This window comes from Phasianus colchicus, chromosome 2, assembly GCF_987193195.1.
Source record: "Phasianus colchicus chromosome 2, bPhaCol1.hap1.1, whole genome shotgun sequence".
In the NCBI taxonomy this organism is placed as follows: domain Eukaryota; kingdom Metazoa; phylum Chordata; class Aves; order Galliformes; family Phasianidae; genus Phasianus; species Phasianus colchicus.
Genome location: NC_143437.1, coordinates 38,107,629 through 38,134,261, shown reverse-complemented (window position 1 = coordinate 38,134,261; position 26,633 = coordinate 38,107,629). Strand labels below are relative to the sequence as shown.

The 26,633-nt window shown below is 46.9% G+C and overlaps 1 long non-coding RNA gene across 1 annotated transcript; it reads right to left on the bottom strand.

The window, feature by feature from the left end:
- Positions 1 to 8,641: 8,641 nt before the first annotated feature.
- On the bottom strand, positions 8,642 to 26,258 carry LOC116228239 (uncharacterized). Its single transcript, XR_016464213.1, has 3 exons — positions 26,042 to 26,258; positions 10,428 to 10,578; positions 8,642 to 9,763 (listed from the first exon to the last, which is right to left on the bottom strand). It is a non-coding gene; the product is annotated as an uncharacterized LOC116228239 (long non-coding RNA).
- Between the last annotated feature and the right edge of the window lie 375 nt (positions 26,259 to 26,633).

Below are 26,633 nucleotides of genomic sequence, written 5' to 3'. Positions count from 1 at the left end.
GAGGAGGCATGGAGAGAATCAGACTACGTCCACAGAAATGCATCCTCCAGGGCAAATTCAAGCTGGCTGGTGGGGAACATGGGACCTCCTGCACCTTCATACAAGGTGCTGAGGAGGACACCAGGTGTGATCCAGCTGCAGGTTGCAGCTTTCATGCAGCACAGGGGTTGTTCAGGCCATTTCTGTGAAAGAAAGGAAACTGCTGCCTGCTAGGTGTTCTCACATGTGAAACTTAGGCCTGCCCTGGTATTCTGACTGCACAAGAAGCCTTTGCATCCCCATCTCAGGCACATGGGCACCAGACATTCTCCAAGTGCACTGGTGGTGCTGGTGAGGAGCGAGACTGAGCTCACCCAGGCCTGGCAGTTTGCCATCCTGGAGCTGCACAGAGAAGTTCCTACACCCAAACCTCTTGCCTGACCCTTTACAGGGACCATGGCCAAGGAAAAGACTCTCTGTGGCCAGGGTGTTTCTGTGTCTCAGCAGTCCTACTTGGCCAGGACAGCCCCTGTGGGCCTTTAGTAGTCAGCATTAAATAGAGCATCCTTCCAGCTGCATTCTTCTGTGCCAGCCACTGAGCTCAGGCTTGCTGGCCCAAAGCTGGAGAACCACAGAACTGTCATGAAGCCACCACCACATCTCCCTGGCTTGGTCAAACTGTCTGGACATACACTGGGCCTACATGTCCCACAGGGCCTCACCACACAGTGGGAGGGCCTCTGCACCCAGAGTTGCTTTGGAGCCTGGGTGGCTGAGGGCGGCAGAGGGGACAGCAGGTCACCACAGCTGGGGTGTTGGGAGGCAGAGCCACAGCTGGAGAAGGGCTGCCGGAGCCAAACAAGGTGAGCTGCACTTCTGAACAGCAAAGTGCATTAGATAGTGTTCGAGTCTCCCATAGGAAGCCCCATCACTTGAATCATTGGAAACTAGGCTGGACAAAATGCTGGATAGTGTCCAGGAGAGGATAACTCCTCATCAGCAAGGAGAGAGATGAATAAGATGAATACCTGGTCCTCTTCCATCTGCATGAATATATCTAATGCACTCGTGTTTTTTTTTTTCATGCCTTTCCTGTGCTATCAGCGCATCTCAGCACAGAGTGGGAGATGAACAAGAGCCCAGCAGGGAGCATGCTGCCATTCCCTTTGGCGCAGAAGCAGGGAGCAAAGCTCTGCAAGTGCCCCTGGAATTAATTTCCCAGGAAAGTACCCCTGCAGCTTGCCTCCTGCCCAGGGATCCTGCAAGCACCCCATCCTGGGAAGCTCAAAGGGCAGTTCCCATCCTGAGAAAACCACTCACAGCATCTCTCCTGACAGCTGATTCTGTAATTATTTGGTTGCAATTAATTGCTAATTAATTCCTGAGTTCTGTTATTTGCAGGTGGGCAGGGGGGGCATGGCTGCTGGCAGACAGTGTGCCCGCCTGATAGAAGCATGCACCTCCACACGGGGAAGGGAGCTACCGAATGATGTAGGCCATTGCCTGGTTAACCATTAACAACTCATAAAATCCCAGGTCCCTGCACAAGAGGCAGAGTCATCCCAGGGCTGTTAGAAAATCCTATTTCTCGCCAGTTATGAAACAGAGGTTTTGAAGTGCTGCCAACTTCAATGTGGAGCTCTGGGAGTGGAACACTTGCTGCACTGCAAGCCTCTTACATAAAGCTTTCCTAGCAGCCCCTGCTTGTCATGCAGTGTGTCCTTCTGTCCATCCATGCACCAAAAAGCCTGAGTGACTCAACTCAGAGCCAGAGCAGCCATCTGTCCCCGTGCCCCCACAGCTCTTCAAGGCCAAAAGCAGAAGTAGGCAAAGGCTGCGTGCACCAGCATGGCTGCCAGCAGTTGGGTCCACCCCAAGAGCCAGCAGGCACACCTATGTGCCTGGTTCCCAGAGTGGGAGCTTTCCACCACTGACTCATCCCTTGTGTAGAGCACACTATTCTTGCCAGGCCGCTTCCAGGGCTTGCTTGGGTGCAGTGATAAGAGGAAACACGCATCACATCCTGCAGTCCATGCCAAGGGAAACAGGAGCACTGCAGCTGAGGAAGCAAGCCTGGGGTAGAGGGGACGTGGTGGGAGGTGGGCCACGGTGAGAGGCAGTGGGAAGGGCGGGAAGGATGGGTCGGCTGTTGCCTAAATTCCCCAGAGGTGGCACTCCTGGGGCTCCCGCAGTGCTGGGGAGTAGAGCACTGCTGTGCTGTTCAGCTGGCAAAGAGACAGCGAAGAGTGGAAAATGCCCCACAGATGTCTAGAAGCAAAAAAAAAACCCAACAACTAGACTATGAGGGATGAAATGCAGTCTCTCCCTGCCATGGCCAGCAGCAACTAACAGCTCTACTAAGCCCAGCGGTTTGCCAGCAGAACAGCAAGCAGGGCAGGCACCACCCCAGAGCCCAGGGACCCACAGTGGGCAGGGTGGGAGTCCTGGCACCCCTTAGCCCCAGGTCGTTTTGGGGTGCTGGGGTTGTTGCCCGCTCCCGGGCCCTTTAAATGGGTGCCCGTGCCAAGGCGCTTTCTCGGCGGAGTTTCATAAGGAAGCACATGACGAGGGCAGTTGGAAACCACAGCTCTGCGAGCGCTGATTACAGCCTACTGAGGAAAATGAGATTTTTATCTTGCAGGAATTCAATTATGAAAAAGAAAAAAAAAATACAGCGCATCTGGCTTCATCTGCTTGAGCTCGCTGCACTTTGGGGGTTTTCATTTAACATTACCTAAAACATTGTGCTCTGTGGCGTGTGTGCATTTTTCTTTTTTCCTGTTAAAAAAAAAAAATACAACAACAACAACAACAAAAAAAACCCAACAAAGTCACCCTGCTGGCAGCTGAATGCAGCAGGGATGATGTCATTGGAACAGTTGGAGGAGAAAAGAGAAAAACAAGTCTGTGTGTGCTAATCCTGTTTGCTGCCCTGAAGGGGATGGAAGGCGGCCAAGGCGAGGAGTTCTGGGAAGCCATATAGGGGTGCCAAGCCCGCGCCGCCGCCAGCGCAGGGAACTGACATCTTTGTTCTCTGCAGCTGGGCAGCCCGCCAGCGGCCTCATTTCGGCGCTGCGGCATGATTACACTGGACATCTGCCAGCTGAGCGCTCTGAGCCCCTTTTCTTCCCCGCGAGCTTTTTTTGCCAAACAGCCAGCAGTTGCCATGGCAGTGGAAAGTAAAGCGAAAAATACTAACGCGCACGTATAGATAGAGGGGAAGATAAAACAACAACAACAAAGCAGAGGCACGCCTTGCTCCAGATGTGCCACATGCGCAGATATAAAAAGCAAGCAAAGCTATTAGTCAAAGAGCTGGAGACAGAGAGGAAAGGGCAGTAAGAGCCGAGAGGTGACGTGAGGATAAAGCGAGGAGCACCGCGGGCACAGCACCAGCACGGCCAGTGGGCAGCGGTGGGCAGCCAGGGCTCTCCTGCTGCGCTGAGGGAAGCGGACTTTAAAAGAGAGCAACATGGTGGCACTTTCACTATCGTCTGCCTGCTCAGCTCTCTTTTATGTTGTGTATGCTGAAAAAAAAAAAAAAAAATACAGCAGCTGTTTTGAAGATGAGAAAGGGGTTATTTATAAGCTCTGCATAGCGGAGGGAAGCGGCAGCTGAGATCTGGTTGCTCTACGAGGTGGAAAATCCTGTTTCAGCCCCTGGCCCAGGCCAAGCCGTGCTATTTCAAGCTGTGCCCCAAACGGTTAACGAGCAACCACCCAGCAGTCCCATGTCTATAATGAGTATTTCATTTAAATAGGCAAGTGCTGCCAGGTCCCGATGGGCAGATTTACACACAGAACAGGAGAGGTGTGGTCCCAGCTCGCTTTCTTTTTCCACCAAGGGAGGCACGGGGTAGTTTCATTTTACAAGGCAGCTATGTACAAAAAGTTCACTGCCCAGAGAGCTGGAGTTCAGCTGACTATTTATAACAGGATTTCTTCTCCCTGTAACCGCCCTGAAAGGCCAATGGCGACAGTGCCTGCAGCCAGCCCAAGGAAGCAGACAGGGCCATGGGCACCCACCCTGTCCCATCCTCCTCTCTCAGTGCAACTTTTGGCAGCTCCATGGGTGGCTCAGCCACATGGAGCATGATGGGCCTGGAAGCCACAGGGATGGGGCTCTCACCTGCCTCCTCGCTACCTTCCTGCATAGCTACTCGACTACAGTTCACTTGAGTTTCCCGTTTGTAAAAATGAGGATGATTTTCCCTACTTATCTCAGAGATGGGCTAAGCATCTTAAATCATTAATGACTGCAAAGTGCTTTAATTTCCTCAGATGGAAGCTCTTACTGATGTGCAAAGTATTATTAGGATTATTATTGCTAATAAACAGGAAAGGCAGAGCAGTTGTATTTCTTGCTAAGGCTTCAGCCTAGAACACAGAGCCTGTTCTGGTTTCTGATGGGAGTGGAGGCCTAATACCTAGCGGTCCAGAAGGATGTCCCCAGTTTTGTAGAGAAACTGAGGCTCAGAGTAAGTCACAGACTTCTTTAGGCATTTTGCTGAGCTAAGACAAAGTTTAGTTTAGTGGATATGGTGGTAAAGTGTTGACAGTTTGACTAGATGATCGGAGAGGTCTTTTCTAACCTTAACGACCCCATGATTCTAAGAAAAGACTTATCTCTCAACAGCACCCCTGCAGAGTGATGCCCCCCAGGGCCAGAGCCAGCCTGCACCACCCTGGGATAGCCAGGCATCAGTCACACAGAAAATCATGCAGGGCACGTTGTTGGTGACTTTTCTGAGGTTACATCACAAGCTGCAGGTGGTACAGCAGCCCCCCACTCCTTGGTGCTCTGGCCAGGTGTGTGGAATGCTGCAGAAACTCACCTGACCTCTCACTGCTTCTCAGCCCCTACCTAAGTGGTAATGCTGGGTTGTGTGTTGTTTGGTGACAAGTGGATTGTAACCTACCAAAAGCTTTGCCAGCACATTTTAATATATTAGAACCTGGCTGTAAAATAAGAAATTTCAGGGAGGGGGATTAACGTTACTCAGTTCTGTCCAAGTTAATAAAATATGGTCTGAGTTACTGCCAGGCTACTCAATTCATTTCTATTCAAAGTGGCTGGGCAATTTCACTGAGGTTGGCTCAGGGGGAAGCAGAGTCAGCTCTGGCTTTGTCAGCTCCTGTGTGTCACCTTCCCAGCTGGCAACAACGGCCATGTCCCCAGGGGGCCCTGAGAGCAATCAGAGGGGTGCCCCCTCCAGCAAAGCAGCATGCACTGGGGACAGGGAGCGGCATTGGATGGAGCAGGAGGGAGACTGGGCTGGGGCATGTGCTGCTATGGATGGCAACAGAGGAGGTCTGCTTGTGGTTGCCATTCCTTCATGCCAGACTAGGATGGCAGGGTTGCCACCGGCCCTTCTCCTGCACCTTCACATTTTGCCATCTCACACCACAGCTTTAAGCGGAAGGGACAGTTTCCCATATCCTCAGAATCCTCCAGCTGATTATTTCCCACCTTCTCTCTAGACCCACTTTGATGCCTTTGCTATCTGCATGACAGCACTGAAGACTCACAGGCACTGTGCTGGCTGGCACCAGAACCAGCATGCAGGGGGACTGCTGCCTGCACTCTGAATCACCAGAAGGCTCCAGAGCTTTAAATGGGAAGCAGAACACGCTGCTGTCTAGATAGACAAATGAAACTTCAACCAGCTCTCTAGCTTTGGAAACAAGCTCTGAATCACTCTGAGGGCAAGATGCCAGGGGTGGCTCCGCTCTAATCCTGGCTCCACTGTTCGCTCGCTGTGTGGCCTTCAGAAGAGCTCCTAGGAGTAAACACTGCTCCTTCCTCCTCCTTCCTGTCAGCATCCCCTCTGTTCCCGCATCCTCACGCCCCAGCTCAGAGCAGCACCCCACTGCTGGCTGTGCACTTCGGGCTGGAGGTGGGAAATGCTCCCCTCAGTCTGTCATAGCATGCTCACCAGCTTTCTGCTCCTTTCCCTCTTCCTGGGCCTCCCATGGACAGTGCTTCGGGTGAGCAAAATCACCAGAGGTGCTGAGTGCAGAGGCTGGCAACTGCCAAATGAGGTTGCAGTTAACATCTTCTGAGCTCAGACATGAAGGTCCTGGTGCTGCATTCATAAAAGCCCAGCGTCCTAGGTAAACCGAGCGCATTAATATTTATTTTAAGAAGCTTGGAATCGTGATTTAATACTGGAGAAAGGGCTATTCTTACGCTGTGTTAACTGAGCTTATTCTAATACAATATTTCCTAACTTCAGACATGGCAACCTAGTAAGCTCCATTACCACGCTAATACTATATAAAAATGATCCTTTATTATAAATCATACCGTACACCAAAAAGGATATAAATAGAGCCCCAATGCGGCATTGGCATGCCTCATATTTCTCTTGGTTCACATTAAATGAGCCACTAAATTACAGTGTCCTTCTTTGTAATATCATCCTCCAAAGCCAAGCATTTTGTGCATTACACAGGGCTGTTCTAACAAGAGAAATTAGTATGGCTGGTTTAATTCAGCCAGGCCTGCCATGCGTGTTATAGGAGAGGGTGCTAAAACAGGCCAAAATGAGCAATTTCATTGTCCTTTCAAAAACTCCTCACTCGGAACGTGCAGTAAGAGTGGGAGCACTCTCAGGGCTGACAGATTGTTCCTGAGGGGTGTGGGGCCTGGCACCCCAAGCCCCAGCAGCAGAGAGGTGAGGGCAGAGGCAAGGACTTGGGTTGCAGCTTTCCCTGGGTATCACCTGCTGAAATGGGGAGAGATTTTCTCTACAGGATCAGTGCCTGTTCATAAAGCAGCCCAGGCTTGTCTGCTATAGACAGTGCTATAAAAATGCAAACGCTGATTTTCTGTACGCCAAAACATAAATACAGCACTCATATTGGGGGATCGAGCTTGAGACCTGTCTCTAACAGAGCTATCTAACCGCACTAGAGAAGAAAACCTTTCCACAGTCCTAGTAGCTGTACATGCCTTCAGGGACACTTAAAGTAATTCAGGTCAAAAATGTAGGTTGTTTTATTTAGCAGACAAAGCGGTGGGGAAAGGAAGGAGAGAAAAGGAGGAAACAGGCTGTTGCAAAAATACACTCCCCACAAAGGGCTTTTCAGGATTTCCCCCCAGATTTAGGCGATGTTTCCCTGCAGGCTCACAAGGCCCAAGCTCTGCTGTAGGGGCTGGACTGCCGCCGGAGGGCCGGGCCACACTCAGGCAGCCATTTTGGAGCAGCTCTCTTAGAGGGGCTACCTCTCCTCCTGGCTGCAGCCCAGGAGGCACAGCAAGCTGGGGGGAGCAGGCCCAGTACAAAGCTACCCAAGCATGGGCTTTCTGCAGAGCATACAGAGCTGGAGCAGTTCCAGGAGATTTCATAGCAAATTGTCTGCCACAAGGAGATGCATTCCCTTATGCGTGTGGAGAGGCTGCAGGCTCTGCTTCCTGTGAGCAGGGCTTGCAAAGCAAACCATACCATGAACCATCCATGAAAACTGAAGGTTTCTATTACCTACAGTATGCCCCATGATGGTGTGAGATACTGTGAAAATGGCAAGCAGCCTTGTGGAAGTGAAATACAACCTCTACAGTGCAACTCTTGGCACCGTACCCCCTCAGAAAAATTCTCAAGCAAATGAGAGTTGTGCAAGCTATGAAACACCCAGCTGAGTTGAGAAAGTGTTGACCCTTTGGCAGGGGGAGCAGAGCCCGCTACTAGGGAGGCAGGAGGGGCACGCAGGAGGCCACAGGCTGGCACTCTCTGCCTGCACTGAGGCTGGCAAGGAGCCATGGAAAAATCAGCAGAGTAGGGACAAAGTGAGGGGACAGCCTCTACAAGGGAGAAGATACCTTGCTATTGTTTCTCCTTTCTTGTAGTCCCAAAGCTGCACCTTTCCACCATCCTTGAAAACTCCTGAACTTGAGAACTTCTCACGCATCTATCAATGCTCCTTCCTTCACTTGGCCCCCATGCTCGTGCAGTTCTGTGCCATCAGAGAGCCACTAATTTTGAGGCATGGATTTAAAACTGATCTTGCACAAGAGATACACCAGCAGGTACTCCTGAATTTCTAACCAGTTCAAACAGGGAATTCTGAAATCTGACATATTTAGTGATTCCCTGGGCAGAGCAGGCCATGACCTGCCTGGTGTGGACTGCAACGCCAGCTCCCATAGAGGCTGGAAAATATCAGCTGGCCCATGACAGTGATGAAGAGCCACAAAGGGAAAATGGGTGGTGCTTGGATCTTGTAATTCAATACAAGACCAACTCTGTCATTTAAGAAACATTTACTAAAAAAGAAAAAGAAAGAAGAAGAAAGGAGGATGACATTCCATTTGTCACAAGAAGACAGTGATGTACTTCAGGATCCCTGGTCAAAGGTTAAAATGAAGAACACTACTAGTTAAGGTGGGGGTGAGCTAGCATCTTTTACCAGCCTGATTTTTGTCTGTTTTTAAAAATCTGCATGCAAAAATGGAAAGCTAGCTACAGCACTGATAAAGGCAGTCTGGTCTCAGCATGGAGTTCTGGGTCAGATTTGAAGTAAATCAAATTTAACGCCTTAAAAATAGCAGTATTCACTAAAGCCCAAGAAGTGTCAGTGATTTTTTTTTTCTTCTTTGCAACCAAAAAGACAAACAGAAGAGAGAAGGAACAGGAGACAGATTAAAACAGCTTTAATTTTAGGACTCTTCTCATCAAGAGGCAATATGTGACACCAAAAATTAGTCCAATTAAAGATGTTTATAACCTAAAGTTGCTTAATTAGCACCTCTAGAAGTTTCCCAACATTTTCTCCACCAGCTTCCCCTCTCCTGATGAGCACAGTGTAAGCTGCCACAGAGGAGGAGAAAGGTGGCAGGACTTGGTTAGAGGTGTTCTGGTTGTACTCTCTGGCTATACCTGGATCTCAGTTCCATGGGAATCCATCATCTTCCTAGCAAACCTCTACTGATGGAGGGGCTTAATGTGCTTCCAGAATGAAACAGACACTGAACAAAGGTTAGGGAAGCAAAGCTAACAATAGGGATAATACAGTGGGTTTTTGCTGCTGGCACCCTTCTGCAGGTGCAAGCCCCCACCCCATGGGGCTGCAGCAAGTGGGCCCCCATTGCACATGCACTAGCTGGAGGACTGCCCAAACACAGCCTCTACCCCACAGGCAACGAGACAAGAATGAGATCCAACATGCTTTGTCACTCCAGGCTAAGTGGCTCTTGCAAGCAACCAGGGGCTTTCCCCTGGCCCTGCTCCTGAGCTGGCTTTCTCCTTTATGCGAAGTTTTCCACCAGCATCATGACACTGCTCACAAGATGAGTCTGGCTGCAGGCTGTTCAACCTGCATGCTGCACCCATGTCATTCTGGTCCTGGGTTTTCCCCATGTACAGGTAGATGAAGAAAACACAAAAGCATTCCTCGCCACTCTCCCCCTTCCATCTATTTTACAGCACTTACAATTTTACAGACTTAGCAAATTAGAGACAGAATGAGATATGGCTCATTAGGACTGTGTATACTGCTTCCTGAAACTCAAACCCAAAATGATGCCTTCCTCAGCATCTACCTGTGCCAGCACGAGAAATGCTCGATTTACACCAGCTGGGGATTGCCAGAGGAGGAGCCCTGCTGAGATCAGTTCCCAGGCTCTGTGCTTCTGTTGCCATGGGAATATATTCATTGCTTTCACAGTAGTTTGGGGAGCACAGAGTTCAGGAAAAACAACACAAAGAACAACACTGATCTTCCAACAACACCAGTTTTAAAGATGTAGAGTGAGAATACCTCATCTTCCTGATGGAACGTCCATCTAAAATAGGATGAAGAATTTGAAAAAAAAAATAAAATTAAAAAATGGAATGGCCCTGCTAGATCAAATGAAAGGCTCACTCATCACTCTCTTTCTAATATCTTTTGTCTTATATGGATTGCTTCATGCACATGGGATTTCTGAGTTGTGTTCTGAAGTCTTAAAAGTAGTAAATAATGATCTACTCATTCGTTACCTCTTTCTGTTTACAGGCAATGCTATATCTACACAAGTTATGGTGCCAGACCATTAGACATCAAAGGCTCCACAGTGCAGGCATCCTACAAAGAAGAAGTCAGCACGATTTTTCCAGGAGCTCACTTCACTATTCCAACAATAATAATGACTTGTGCCTTTGATCCAGATTGCCAAAGCACTTTGTTCTCTGATTGAGAAATTACACATAAAATAGGATTCAATTTGCCCATCACTGGCACAGGCTGGGAGAGTCAGACTCTAATAATATTTAGCAGCTTAAAAAAACAACAGTTTATCTACATTAAATCAAAGAGATAATGTAAAGTTCAGAGAATTAAATGTATGATCGCCTAATAGTAGCTAATGGTGCTAACAATGTGAAAAGTTATGTAGGATCTTAAATAATGGTGAGTGTCCAGGACATCACAGAGAGTCCCAAGAAGTGGCAGAGAGCATTAGTACTCACCTTGGAAAAGCATGAATTCACCTGAGCTGGATCATCCCCATTTGATATGCAGCAACCTGCAGCTTAGTTCCACCAGGGACATGCCAGTAGGGCAGTGCTAGTGAGACTTTGGCCCTGATGACTGGAAGCCCTCCAAGTTGCCTCCAAAAGCCTGAGACAAGGAAATGTGGAAGAAAGAATTAAAACTAAGCTGACAAGGAGGAACCAAAGATCAATAAAACAAAATGGATCTAAATAAAGTAATTACAGCACAATAAATAGGGAGTGCAGATCTTTTTGATTACTGCTGAGCCTTCAGATCTCCTGGAAGTCCACGTCTCACCTTGGAAATCACAGCTGTGGCAACACTGACTGGGGAGAATGAAAGGTTACAGTGGCTTCTGATAACCAAGCCCAGGACTGTCTTGTAACCTCACAGCTTTATATTTCCTCTGCATTAATCCTCACCAGTTAGTAACAAATTAGCATAGACCAGACTCAAGGCAAGGATATTAAATAAGGAAACTTGAGAGAAAAGGAATGAGTCTGTTCTCAGCAGAGAGGCAGCCTCACGTCCTCAAGAAGTCACAGGGCAGAGACTAAAGACTTTGGCCTTCCTGGTAATCACATCATGACAAAGACAGTTCCTTCGGAGGGCCCCTTTGAAATATAAATTAACTTAATCTTTATGATCTTGACAAATAAGCGATACTAGAGTGTTTTGACTGTGACACAGACGTAGAGGCTATATCTACGTCAGCAAAATAAAGAAGCATAGAAGCAACACTGGTCAGTTTGCAGTAGGTTTTACTTGCAGATGGTTCTCACTCAGAGCCACAGCCTGAGCATCCACCACAAGTTGGAGCACCTTAGGTTCTCATGGGGATCTTCTCTCCCAGCATGCCCCCAAGGGGAGACCAGTTGGCCACACCCTGCGCCTCATCAAACTGCAATTATCTGGCGCAACCAGGACAACTGTTTTTCTCATCCAGATGAAAATGCTAGTGAGAGGCACCTTATCTGTCCAGGCCCCATCCCTTTCACAGCAGCTGATAACTAAACCTGCTCTGCCTTCCCAGCCCCAGCTTCACTCCCCTCCTTCCCTTAAACCATGCTCACGCACTGGCTGGTTGCAAGGTTTAATGGGCAACAAAGAAGCAGAGCAGTAGTTTCTAGGATTTGCACAGGAGAGCAAATATCCAAAGGCAGAATAACTGTGGCAACTGAAGCAAAATCTGTCTCAGCTGTACATTACTGAGGATGTGGTCACTGGTTCTAGACCAATGCAAACCTCTGCAGCACACACAGACCAAGCAAGAGCTGTGCCCTGCAACAGCAGGGTTTTCCTCAAGTATTTGGCCTTAAGCCTCTGTAAATAACATCATTGCAAATAGCAGCTACGCTTTGGGTTTAAACTAATCAAGCTGCACTGAAAAAACCATTTTGCTGCAAGATTTGAGAGATCACCAGTCTGCAGGCCGAACAGTAGCTCCTATTTCACTGTACGCCGTTGTTCTCTTCTGGAAATGGTAACTTTAAAATGAGACAAATATTATTGTCAATCCTTTTGACTTTCACTTCTGATGATCTTAGCATTCAGTTAATGTACTTCTCCCACAAATCCACACCGCCTCCCAAAGAGCCAAGAGTGCTTGTGGTCCCCTTCCCAGCTGCCGAAACTCCCCAGCTGCCTCCCAATTACCCCTGTAATGTGATTCTGTGTCCAACACACAGTCCTGCAGAACACTAAAAAATCTAAGGACATAACATAAACGATCAAATTAAGGAGCACAAGGGGTGCTGAAGCAACTACATTGCTAATTTTTCTGTTTAATTCACTGATTACAGCTATTTTTGATCCCAAACTGCTATATAATAAAACGCTACACTTGAGAGCAGCTGAATGTCAGAAATTCATTGTTTAAGGTCAGCATGAGACCATTACAATCATCAAGTGTAACCTATTGCGTAAGGGATTCAGGGAATCTTGCCAGTCATTTCTGAAGCAGACCCAGGACTTCCCTTTGAGCTGCCATGTATCTGGTAGAAAGCCACCTCTTCTTGGCTGGAAGACTGAAAGATCTGGAGGGTCTACCAGGGTGCTAGAAAAGACATTTCTCTGGTTAACTATTCTCCTAGAAGAAGTGCAAATTTTTTCGGTCTGCACATGTCTTTCTCTACTTCTAACCACTGAATTGCTCAACGTTTTTCTCTAAATTGAAGTCCCCAGTTAGAAATCTCTTTTCTACCACAGCTCTTTTTTGCTGATATCAAGCAACCTTATAACTTCTAAATTACATAAAATATATCAGTCCTCTGAAATCTCTCACCATAGGAAAGACTTTGTAGACCTCCCACAGTCTTGTGTTTCCCCTCTGAATGCTTTCGTTTAGCCCAGCTTTCCTTGGAAACTGGGGATCTGTACATAAAGCCCAGCTCTTCCTCAAAGATCATCAGACTATCAGAATAGAAAGTCAGCATCCTGAATGCAGGATTGCCTTTGGTAATGGTGTGCTCCTGGATATAAACAGAGGAGACCATGCTTTAATTACTTTGTCCTAGCCCTTCATTCAGGTTGACTAGAGTAGCTGGGCAAATGGAGAAAGCCACCTCGCTGGGGGGAGATGAAAGAAGTCGGTGCATTTACGTGGGTAGCAGCTCATGTTGCCTTCAGCTGTTACAAATAGGCACAGGATGAGCCTTTTGCTCCTTCCTTTTCTTTCTATCAGCACACGAATGTGCCTGCCTGGCTGGAAGAGGCTGGCTCTGGCCAGTTGCTCAGAATATTTCCCCCTTCTACTTGATTGCACAAAGGCAGGCCATCAACTGAAACATCCCATAACACCACAGAAGCAGGGTCTTCTATGCCTATCTGTGGCAAATCCAGCTCTGGTGCCATACACAGTATTGAGGAGGAATGGCAAGAAGATGGTAATTAACAGAATAAAAAGCCTAAGCACAGACTGGAGGAATGGCTCTGGAGGCTGAATGTCCGACTGGCTAGATGACAAGGAGAAAGGTTTCTAGCCGCCAGACCTGTTCCATCCATCCCTATTCGTAATGCTGACTGATCTCAATGTGTCTTTCATTGAGCCTGAAATTGCAGAAGGACCCCTTGGTTAAAGTGGGAGATTTGAGTTTCTTCCCACCGAGTCCCACAGCCCAACATGAAGCAGCAGGTAGGGTATTGCTGACTCAGCCTTTCTGGGTTGCGCTCATTCTGCGGGACTACTATCATCAGAACAGGCTGAGAGATTTTATTTTCATAGCTTTTTAACCTTTTCCTTCCCAAAACAGTGTTTTTATTTATTTTGGCACTATGACTATTTTGAAGAGAGGATTGATTTGGATTTGTTAAAGCATTTTTCTCCCATAATCCCATTAAGTCCGTCGCTAATTCTTTCCAGGGCTCCCTTCTGAAGAGCTATTTCCTCTTGGATTCATTAACTTTCTGTGGATTGGGGGATTAATGAGGCAGATTCCGCTCTCATTTTCATCACTGTAAGCCCAAAACAACTTTAGCTGTTTTCTGGAACAGACTTACATTTTACTGGTGTAAATGAGGTCAGAATTTGGCTTGTGGCACTTAATTCTGCTAAGAGACAAAGAGAAAACAAGAAGTATACACAGGTTGGGAAAGTCTATTTGGAAGAGGGTGAAGCCTGCAATTTCATTGAAAGTCTTGTTTTCTACACTTTTCCATTAAGAGGATTTGCTTATGAGCATCATGGATATTCCCACGTAACCCAGCAGACTGGTAAGAGAGATCTGAGGGAAACGAGTTCCAGAACAAATGCTTTCAAGAGTGCTGAGATTTTTTGCAGAAAAAATAAAACAACACAATGGCAAAAACATGAAGTCGTACCAGTGCAAAGGAAGGTTAAGAAACAGTGCAAAGTGAGCTTGCCAAGTCATTAAATCTGCAGTGGCCTCACAGACAAGGAGGAAGCCAACAGAAAACTGAGATGTGCAAATGACTAAGGACGGGCACAAATGTTTAGCACATACAAGTAAGGATAAAGTTGAGCACATACAAGTAAGGATAAAGTTGAGAAAGGCATGCAAAGGAGGCATAACTAGAACAGAAAGGGAAGATGATCAGAGTATTCCAGCTCTAAAGCAGTAGTCAAAGGACGGGTAAGGAAAGTATTGCTTTGGCACCACTGCAGAAGAGCCCTGGGAAGGGGCTGGCCTAGGAGGGGCCATCATGAGCCACAAGGCTCCTTACAGAGCAGCTCCCTGCCTGGCTGCAGAAAGGGGAAATGAGGAGCAAGGCAGTTATTATGGCCAGTCAGCTCAATTTCGGTTCCTGGAAAAGCACTGGAACAAATAATTAAGCTAACTAATCATCAGCACCTAGGAAACAACAAAGAGAAGAGGAACAGCCAGTGCTGATTTGCCAGGAGCAAATCATATCAAATTGACCTAATTTCATCGTGCAACAGGGCTTGCAGATAGAGGCAAAGCAGAAGTCTTACATCTTGACTTTGGTTGGAGCTTTGGTACTGCTTCACCTCACGTTACAAGAAGGAAGCCAAGGAAACGTGACCTTGACAGTCCCTCTGAGGGAAGGAGGCAAAGCTGGTAGGAAGACTGTACTCAGAAAGGTGTCGCTGGCAAAATATAAGGAGGAATGGGTAGGGTTCAACAGGGCTCCAGCCTGCTCCCATTTCATTCACTGTTTTTTTATTAACCAGTGGATGATATAATAACAAGCATCCTTATTAAGTATGCAGATGGCACCAAGCTGAGATGAGCTACAAGGATGTGAGAGAACAGGATTAGAATTAAAAATCATCTTGATGTGACAGATGAAAGGTCTGAAAAATAGGATGTAATTCAATAAGGAGGGAAGCAAAGCTGTGCCTAGATATAGGTACAATCAGCTGCAGTAGGACAAAACAAGAGACAACCTGTTGGGCAGATGTGGAGCAGTACAGCAACTCAGAAATCTGAAATGAACAACCAAAAAAAAAAGGCCTTTTTGTCTCAGACAGACATTACCATCCCAGGGCATACTGAGGGGCTGAGTCTGTGAAGCACACAGCTGAACCCTCCACATTACCCAGCACTGGGGCAACATTTATCTCAGGAGAATCCAGAAGAAAGTAGGATCAAATGTCTGGGAAACAGGACTTCTGATGAAAGATTTGTTCTATGGAGGTTGTTTACCCCAGCAAGAAGACTGGGTGAGACGCAACAATATTCAACAGTGCAAAGCATAAATCCAGAAAAAGAGGGAATAAGCTGTGCTCCAAATGTATCCACTCTGAGGGATGCAAGAAACAACAGGCTTGAGTTGCAGCATGAGAGATTAAGGTTAGATGCTTGGGAAAAGCCAAAGTGCTAGAACAGTGACTGCCTGGGAAGGATGCGAGACCTGTCCCCTTGCAGGCATTTAACAGCAGGCTGAAAACGTCAGGAATATTTCTGAAACCAACCTCTTGAGGTCCTTCCTAGCCATGTTTTTCTCTGATTCTGTGATGAATTATGTTAAATGAATATAAATTACCCCACACAGGGACACTGACATTCAGTCTCAGTGATGAATAGCAATCAACAACAAACTGTCACATTGCAGGGAGACATCCAGTAGGGTTATTACTAGAAACTGGTGTTAGCCTAAGTTTTATTTACCATCTTCATTAATGATCTAGAAAAAGCATTAGACAGTGCATTTATTAAAACTGCAGTTGATACTACATTGGGGAGGAGATGCAATCACTGGCAAGGAGTGGAATGTAATACAAAAGGACAAAAAAAAGTGGGACCTGGGGAGAAAATGACCTAGATCGAAGGACACACAGACTAATATGTCCAGGGAAGACATATTCCAAAATTAAGACACCCTATGGGAGGAGGAGACCCAAATGCAGTGAAAGACTTTGCAGGGTTAGCACACAGGAAACTGGATATGAGTTTACAATTTGTCACGTCAACAGAAAAGGTTTCAGGACAATTTTGGGCTGCATGATATATCCCACGGAAGAGACATAAGTAACCATCTCATCACTCTTGTGCAGTCTTTCCTTCTGGATACCTCCTGGGTAGAGCAGCCATCAGACTGAAGGAGAAAACTGGCCTACGTGGAAAAAAATTACACAGGTACACATTGGCAAAGTAACACCATGCCATGCTTCTGAAATGTAGATAAGCATGTCAGAAAAGGTGCCCTTTCTTTCAGGTACATTTAAGACAGAAAAATCAAGCGCTGTATTGATGTAAGAAACTTTATCCTAGCATTGCTTGTTTTGAGTGGTTAAAAGCCAGTTTCAAACTAAGACATCCATCAGTTTTTACCAAGGACAGCCAAGGGGAAAATTTTGGACTATAATAAGTCCAAAACATCCCAAAGATATTGAGATAAATGGACTTTTCTTGCATGAAAAAGGTAGGACTCAAAAACTAGCAGGGAAAAAAAAAAAAAAAAGTAAAAAGGCAGCTAAAATTCAGGGCAGGATTCCTGAGTACTTTTAATAGCAAGTCACCCGACAACTTCCTGAGCAGCAAGCACCTTTCAGCTAAAACTGGCACAGAGAGAACAGGAGAAAATAAACTGCAGAAAACAGCCCTGCAGCAAGACAAGGATCAGCCCATTCTCCTGGGCTCGCACACCGGGATGGAGCTGTGCAAGAGCCAAGGTATCAACCCCAGCACCTGCCTCAGCATTTGCAACCTGACAGACAAGAGCCTGGGGGAAGGCTATTTCCACCACTTGGCTGTGAAAAAATTTAATAGCAGGTTTACTTTTTGTAACTACTCCAAAACCAATCCTGCATGACCCCAAGTCCTGCCTGTGGCTGTCCCTGAGCAGATGCAGTAGCAAGCACAACATCCAGTGGCAGGTAGACACGTGCTGATGACTGAGCTGCATAACCAAATGGATGTGGTGAGCTGGGTCAGTCCAAAGGGGACAAATCAAGAGAAGAGGAGAAGCTATTTTCAGGTTTCTGAAGAGGTATTCCTAATAAAAAGAAAGATGAAAAACTGGGCTTGACAGAGTCCTCTAGAGACAAAGTAAAGGTGAGGGTGTTTTTTTTTTTTTTTCTAACTTGGGATTTTGAGCTTTTACACTTTTTGTCCAGTTTGCTTTGGAGATTGAGGTCAAAGAGCGCAATCGCGTTTGTCCCAGCTGATGCTGGAGTGTGCAGGCTTTGAACAATGAGACTTTGTTCTTCTGCCAAATGCAGCAGTGCCTGTGCTGTTGCTCAGGAAAAAGGAGGAACAAACACATTAAGAAGTCACCAAAAATCAATTGATGGCTCACTTCAAGGAGTGCAGCAGCATACTGTTAAAATGAATGAGTTCACCTGGCATAGAACACCACAAAGAGTAGAGATCTTCAGAAAGACACCCTGTAGTTCCCCCCCCGATCCTGCAACATGGAGAGGATGACCTTCAAAATGTCCCTGGGATCAAGCAGGTCTCTCCAACACTTTGCAGATCCCTCTTGCCCATAGCTTTCAGAAGGAGTTGGTGGGCACCACAGCAGGATGCTCCTTGGCTTTGAGGAGCAGCAATTAGGTAGCTCTCCAGCAGAAGACTTGGCACATGGCTCAGCAGCAAGGCCAACAGGCAGTTACTACCAGCTGCAGGGAGATGTGAGCTAGCAGCTTGTGCCACAGGGGAAGGGGCCCTGCTCCTCACTCTCAGCCCATCAGTGACAGGGAGAAAATTAATCCAGGAAGAAACTCAGGAGGAAAATAGGCAAGCGGAATAAGCACAGCAGGCTGGGAGAGAAAATTTACTGAACCTACATCCTTGATTTTAATGAGGTCTCTAATAGCAGGGTTAACCCGGTAGAATTTGTTATCTCCCAGAAAATGTGGGACTCTTGCAGAGACGTTCCCCTTACTTGCTTAGCAATGAGAACCAAGGGACCATCAGTATGAACACAACTAATATAAAGCTGAGCAGATGTTACCTTAAACTCTTCTTCAGCTCACAGGGGAGGATTTAGTGATATGAAACCACAGGAGTGGCCCAGGTGGGAAAGATTATTTCACTGGTGTATGAGCTCTTATAGGAGTTAGGGGAGAGGGCTGGTGGTGTTTGATATGCTGGGACCAATTATACCAAAAGATACAGAACACAGTGAGGTGGAAGTTTAGGGGTGGGTGGGAAAGTAGGTTAACTCTACACAGATGTGCTTAAGATGAGAGAAGAAAAAAAGAGGCAGAAGGATAAAGAGGAAAGGAGCCCGATGTGGCTACCATGAGGTCAGAGCAAGAACCACACAAGCTATCCCATTGCCACCCAGTAACCACCACATGCTGGTGCTCATGGTGTGGGAACAGTGGAAACAAAGGATGAGCTCTTCAGCTCTTCAATTCTCCTGCCTCATTTTGCAGAATTGCCACATGCTGAAATAGCAAATGATGTATGAAATGAAAAATCACCCCCCAACCAGTGCATATAGATGATGCAGAGTGTATTTGGCCATTACTTCCTTGCAGTCATATTTATCTACATTAATGCCTTGCTCAGAGGTAGCTGGAAATACCCAGAATGTGAGTGGCAAGGGGATCAGAAGAGAGGTCATGGAGAAAGGCAAGTTGGCAAGGCAGGCACTTAAGGCAGCAGATACAAAGCCTTTCCTTTATAAATCATCAGCTCAGTTCTGGTCTGAGTCATTAGCTGCCACAAAGCAGCATTCTGGCACCCAGAGAAAAAGGGTTGCCTGCAAAGAACAAATCCAGTTAGTAGCAGCTTTGGAGTATCCACTGCCATTTGGAGGCTATTTGGTGTCCCTGCATGGAGCAATCTGGAAGCTTAGCTCAGCACCCAGTGGGAAGGTATCCTCGAGATTCAACCACTGGGCACAGAGCAGGGGGACCCTGCCTTGGGATAGCCCCACATCACCAAGAGCATGCAGCTTTGGCTTCTGTTCTTCTGGGGAAGCCTTTTCAAGTTTAAATGGAGAAAGACAGCCTCTCCTACGGGGTTTTTATGTCACTCTATTCAATAGGATATTAGGATAATAGGAAGATTATTGCTAACTCAGAAATCCTGTACCCCCATAAAATACATGCAGATTTTTTATTTTTAAAGTATTGTAGACTTTATAGTAATTTATTTTGCATCCTGTTGAACTGCCTAGGAGGCTTCCCTCAGGATGGAGTTTGTGGCCTTGTCCCTTTACAGATGGTAGTGCTCACTCCATGCTTCAGTCTAAATGCAAACCATTTCACCTTTTGCTGCCTGCTGCTCCAGGCTGCTATCCACTCCCATACTGCAGGCTGCACCAAGCTTAGCCCAAGGCAGAAGGGGCTGTCTGCTAAGGCAGAGCAACTGTTTGGAGGGTGCAGTCTGGAGATAAGCATTTGAATCCTGTGTTGTTTTTTATTTTATTTTGTTTTTCTTCAGAAATGGTAACTGTCTCCTGTTGGAGCCCACAGACCTGGCAGAGCAGGCACAGCAACACAAAGCAGGTTGTGCAACACCTGAGCGTGCTCACCATGTGCCTCTGCCACCTAACATTCTGCGCTGACCTGGCAAGGACAGAAGAGCAAGAGATTGGAAAGGCACAGTTAAAGAGAAGAAAATACCAGGCTTGTTTCCAGTTTGTGAGAGATTTCAGAGCCCCTGCACAAGAGGACATGGATAAATTCAACCCTACTCTAAAGAGCAGGAAGAGTTTTGTGAAGTGATCCACTGTAGGAGATCTTGAACAGCAAAAGGGCTGGGGGAAGGTCAGCTCTCTTAGGGTGCCCTGCTCTTCATTCAGGTGGGTTTAGCTGTTTTGTTCCCAATAAGTGTCTAGGAATCCCTTCATCTTTCTGTACACAGAAAGCACAAGGCTGGAGAACGCAGGTCTCGTTACCACACCAAAACCCAAAAGCTGCAGCACTTGCTGGCAGACCAGAACTCTAGCTATCCCTGGAAGCATGCCCATAGGCTCAGCATGCTCTCCGTTTGTAATCTCCATGCATAAGACTGAGTTTCTTAAGGTGTTTGCCTTCTCAACATCACTGTTTAGCAGAGAGCATTGAGTACTGCTGACTCACTGATCTCTGAATGAAGGACTACATACAGAGAGGTCTTTGCAGACCAGGGGCAGAGCACCTGAATGCCTCTTGCACGCCCCTTATCCTCACTGCACTGCTTGCAAGACAGACCTGCCTAAGTCAGCAGAAGCAATGTACAGTCAGTCAAGGGCACAACTGGGCCTGGCCTTAGCAAAAAGGGGTATGTAGGAGTTCAAAGCCACTTAAACCAAGATAACAGAATGCCTCAACACTAGCAGCTAGAAACCAAGCTCAGTTTGATCCATCTGTCTTCTCTTACGTACATTGTTACCCCCCCCACTGCCAGAACAAAGGAACTGGAAACTACTGATAACTACCTTTGCCCTCTTTCCACATCTTCGGCATTCTTATCTTTTCAGCTTTGTAGGAGACTGTGGGTACACTTGACCTTCAGATAGCGGGGAGTCAAGAGGAACTGCAAATATTCATCCCATGGACAAGATTTGGTCCTCTGCCTAATACCTGAGGCACTTTGTGTTGTCTCTCAGTGATAATGCACTTACACCACACCAAAATATATTTCAGGATAACATTAAAGATATGATCCACAGAAACTCAGCCATCAAAAATAATGACTGGGAGGTCTGGAAATTTCATCTACTTCGTGACCAGGGCTTTTAGATAAGCAGATGCTCTAAAATGGCTAGTGTCAAAGCCTACTCAAACTCCAGTTCATCCAGGACAGGACATAGGAAGTATTACCTAGCCCGATGGAACTCACCAGCCAAAGCCTAGGATATTCTCAAATCTGGGATAGCGCTACAGAGCTTGCAGTTATCCCCACCCATGCTAACCTGGGAGACCACACTGACCTTCTGTTCATCTCCCATCAATCCTACAGCTTTTCAGCTGATAATTAAGTACACAATACTGCTGAACAGGAACATCTGGCATTAACAATAGGAATTCAACTAGAAGGGAACAAAGTAAGAATTCTGCATTTTTATGTACCAGGTCACGGTACAATTGTGTAGGATACACATCCAAGACTTGCTTACATTCTACATAAATTCTATACAAGCCCCATGGATCTGTGCGACTGTCTAGAAAAGGAAACCACCAGGAGCAAGTTTAAATTTTTCACAAAACCAGCACTGAAGACAACTCGTATGTACTCAGCTGAAGTCACTTGGTGGGAATCCCACTGGCACACAGGGCTCAGAGCCTGGTCCTGGCACTGCGCCTTGCCCTGCCACTCCTGCAGTGCAGCCATATCAGGTAGCATGGCTTGTGGGTGCCTGTCCAGGCAATGTGGCATGACCAAAGTATGTTTTAATCTCCTAACTCCTAAGCTTTAAGTCATTTATGTAATGTGGAAACTTATAATTGAGTCTTTTTTGAAGAGATATCCTTGTGCAACATACAATTCTTTTTTCCACTAAGCTGATGAAAACCATTGAGACTGCTTAGACTGTATCTCTGCACCTTTGCCCTGGAAGCTCCTCACATGCTCTTCACTGGGTTTCAACAAAGACATTCTCAAAGAACGAACATTTTTCAGAGATTCTGTAAGTACTAGAATTTATGAGGTCTCTTCCGCACCTAAAGTATGACTTCAAAATTTTACTGGAGCTCAGTGAATGGAGAGAGCTTGCTAAGAGAGCTAGATAATAAAACATTAGCACTTGATTCAGTCTTCACCCTTCTACAAACTTCTAAAACATTCTTAGGACCAAGTTTTCCTTTCAGGTTAATTGGAAGTGATCTGGCCATGCTTTAGGTCAGACAGGGAGAGTGAGCACATGGCCAAGCCTTTTACCTCACGGTCTGAAATCTGGAGCCTTCAGGAAACCCAGAAACGAACAATCTCTGCAAAAGGAAGGAAAGCACTTGCCTGGCACCTCACTGTGCCATGCAGGTGAGAACAACCCTAGAGTGAAAAGAGGCTGTGGGACATGCTTAGCCCACCTGGTGGAAATGTGTGCTGCAGGTGTGAAAGCACACAGCCCATGCTGCTCACTGGTCATGCCTAGATGCCTCAGTCATTTATGATACACTTCAGTAAGGTGTCCAGAGGCCCTGGGTGACTAGAAAACACAAGCAAACCTTATTTATCAATTCTATCTCCTCCTTTCTTCCCAAATGATACTAGATCACCAGCAGAGAGGAGAAAGCAGGAATCTGGGAAGACTTAATGAGACAGAAAAGCTTGAGTTTGCTGTGGATCACCTGTTCCTTGGTTGCTTAGAATCCTATAGCTGCAGCTGTGGCTTCCTGTGGCCCAAAGAACAAGGCACACTGAACAAGCAGTGAGGACAGCCCACCTTGCTGTTCCAGCAAGCCCAGGAGCTGTGTTCAGGGACACTAGTTTTTAGGTGATGGAGAGAACTCCCAGCATTACATTGTTTCTGCACAATTGCTTTCGCTTTGCACTTCGGTTGACTTGGGCACTGAGAAGAGATGAGCAAGGCTGATTAAGAAGCACACACTACCACCACCCTTTCCTTCCCAGCTCCACTGTTACAGTGCAGTGCTCTATAAAAAGCACCAGGAGTAACCATGGGAGCAGCAGTCTCCCAGCTTTTGCCACCAGATCTGTTTCAGTGCTGCCTCTCACTATACACTTGCACAGAGATCTGAACCAGGACCCCATGGCCCTGCAGGTCAAGCCAGAGCACAGACTGCAGAACCCTGCCTCCCAGCTTCCCATGCATCTCTGCTCAGGGTGAAACCCTAGACAGCTGCAGAGGGCTGCAGTCATCTTCCTGAGAGGCTTTTAAACATGAACAGCAAGACTGAGCTGAATACTGGCCACACAGCACCAGCTCTATCAGCCCCAGGGGCAGCACAAGCAGAGGTGGGCTTATGCAGACTGCAGCCCAGGCAGAATGGGCTCCAGCCTTGAGGTCCTGCAAATCTATACTCTTTGGACTCACTGACTTTGGGAGATCACCGAACAGCACAGCCCCTTCTTTGTTTCATCCATTTAAATGCCTATAAACCAAGTGCTTGTTCTTCCTTAAGGTCCCTTGTGGTTTCATGAAAACACCGGATGCTGCAGAATGCTGAGGCATGAAAGGTTCCTCTCTTTGTTTTGTCCACCCTGTTCAGCAGCCACAGTAAAAAGAAACTATCAAATAAAGTGCTTGCAAATACCTGGCCCAACAGCTCCACTGATTGGAGAGTTCTCCACTTATTCATAGTCTGAACCAAGCTCAGGAAACAGCTGTGCAAGTTTCCCAACTCTGCCCTTGCCAGCACTCACAGAGGATGATCTGGAGAGGCCACCTCATCATCAGCTTCTCCCCCTAATCCAGGCGTTAGCAGCAAAGGGCACTCTGCCCACCAGGCTCCTGTGTGGGGCTCTGTGGGAGGGGGACACAATGCTGTGGGGAGAGGGCTGGAGCAGCACAGCATATCAGGCATGAGACAACACATCACCGTGTGGAAAACATTTCCAACACTGCAAGCAGCTCTGTGGGTGAGGGTGAAAGCTTTTCATCGCTGAAACCTTAGGTTCCTGTTTACCAAACATTTGTTCATTCTTTGTACGTTTGAGTGAATGAGGAAATGAACCACAAGGCTGAGCACAAATGCCAAAACCTTGCTTAAGCATGTAAATCACCCTCATACAACTTTCTGTGCCTCCTTGAAGGAGAAAAAACAAATCCCTCTCCTCAGATTTGTCACTTCACAGGAGGCTCTGCCACTTCCTGATTCAGCCCTGGCCACACTTCATCTAAAGAAGCTTGCAAGCCTCCAGTTTTGTTTCCCAAGGAAGGAAACCTTCCTGCATCCTAGGTCTGTTTGTTATACCTGGCGTGATTTCCTCACCCATCCATCCCCCCAGCACTTCACACTCCTCTTTCTCATTACAGGGCATCTTCTTAACTATCTCTTTATAGTAACTGAGTGATCAGAACCAAGCAGACCATTTGAAATCAAGACAAAGCTATCCATGCAACCCTCATGAAAATCTCCAAGACAGCAATCAGAGCCCTTGATTTTGTCACATGCTGCCCTGAAGTAGCTTGGCCACCCTCTGGTGGGGTTAAATAGTGGTCTGGAAATACAAGTCCTTTGTGTGGTAGTCTGATCCATGCCTATTCTTCCAGAGGCAGTGAGAACACTGGTATCCAGCCCAGGCTGGGCCACAAGCCAGTCCCACACTGAAAACAGAGGTGCTTCAAACCCACCCTGGTGCTAAAGAAAACCAGCTCTGGCAGAGTGATCAGGTTCATGCCACATGCACATACCCTGTGTGGCCACACAAGTGAAGGGCAGGGGAGATGGCCTTCATCCAGAAGCACTGTCTCTAGTTATGATATTTGTGTTGCTATCCTTGCCCCAATGGAATTTTCTCACTGCTGTCAGCAGGTTACCACTGCAGTCACTCACTTAGGGTCTGGCTCTCTCTGCTAGCACTCATTCATCTAGACTGAAGTCCTTTAGGTTCTGGGAGACCCCATGAGTCTCTGAAAGGGTATGTCTGCTTGACCTGGGAACACTGCTTCTATCATAGGCCTTGCAGTTGAAATTTCAAATTTGGTCCAAAGCAATAAGCAAGGCTCTTCCCTCATGTACAAATAAACGCAGTAAAAATGATGTTACATAGCAACTATCCACAGACAAAACCAGTACTCGGTCCATCTCTTCCCAGCACTGGGGACAGCAAACAGTGTTGTGATGGCACTGCAGGAGTGACAATTTACCCACTGTTTGTGGTGTCTGGTTTTGTGGGCAGGATCTTCCACAAGGCAGCAAGCATTGTTGCAGCACAATCAAGGTCTAGCATCAGCAGCCCAAGCATCTTCCTCCAACTTTATCACAAGCATGCCCTAGTACTAAAAATTATCTGGGTTGTCCACATCCACTTCCACGACCTCCCCCTCACTGCAAGCCTGCCACTGCTCTGCATGCAGAAACCTCTACTCTGGATGAAGAACAGCTTGGTGGAAGGCAGTGCCACAGCAGAGCTGTCACAGTAATTTCTCTGGATCTACCCACAAACATCCATGTGAAAAACAAAATGGCAAGGCTGACACTGCTAGAGAATTGCACCTCAGTTCAGACCAAATATTCATCCTTGGTTTGTGCTGAAGGCCTTCAAAACTGAGGGCTCACTGTCACAGTCTCTGCCTCCTGTTTTATTTTAGAAGGTGTTGCCCTGTATAAGTAACTTTATGAAGTACGTCACTAGCAGGTCACTTGGCTATGTAGACCAAACCCACCGTCCTACAGCCTCCTTTGCACTTTCATTAAATCTAAAATCATTTATTATATAACACAGTTCAGAGACTTCTTGGCTGAATAATACTACTGAATTAAAAATACAGGACAACCTGCCACTGTCTTCGCAAGAAAAAAAAACAACCAAAACTGGAACACCCGTAGGCTGGGTCTGGCTCCACAGAGACACAGTGTTTCTGCAAAATGGCTGTGAGCTGAATAAGCATTCTGGGTATTAATATTCAAATCAGAGCACCCCATACAGCTTATGAAACACCTCTTCATGTGGATTAAAGACCTGCTCTCACGGCAGCGAGCTTCTCACTACAACTGGAGCCACCAGGCTCATTACCACAGCACACTTACTGGAGGCAAAAATGGGAAGGCTTTCCTTTCCATTAGCCTCCCTCACTAACTACTATGATTTCAGCCTCATACCTGCCTTCAGGATGACAAGTCCCAGAAGTGTGAATCCAGACATCAGCACTGCACAGCCAGCCTGAGTGACCTCTGGTTCAAGGTGAGGATCCCACATGAGATTACTGTAGGCTGCAGTGGGCTGAAAACAGCAATGGCTGTGCCCAAGTAAGGACAGCAGTGCCTTTCCAAGAGCCATGTCAGCTGACCTGGCTTACACCCCTGTGCTGCTGTTTACTAACACTGACTGCTGTTCACTTCCCAGGCACATCCTGCTGACCAGTTCAGTGTGCTGCCATCCCCCTAGCAATGTTGTATGCATTGTGCACCTAATTGCACTTGGAGAAGGAACTCAGTGAAGGGCAATGAATCAACTTTCTCAAGATATCTTAAGTGAAAGTCACATTTTTGCTTCTGATCAAACATAGTTAAAAGCACTGCACACACACATAGAAGTTTGATTTAGTAGCAGTTCCTTGTTTCAGTAAAGCATCATCTAACACTGCAGGGCAGTGTCATCTGTCCATGTCCTGCTGCTGAAAAGCAAATGCCTCACTGTGCTACCACTCAATACACAAGAAACAATGCAACACACCCCCTGAATGCAGCTCCG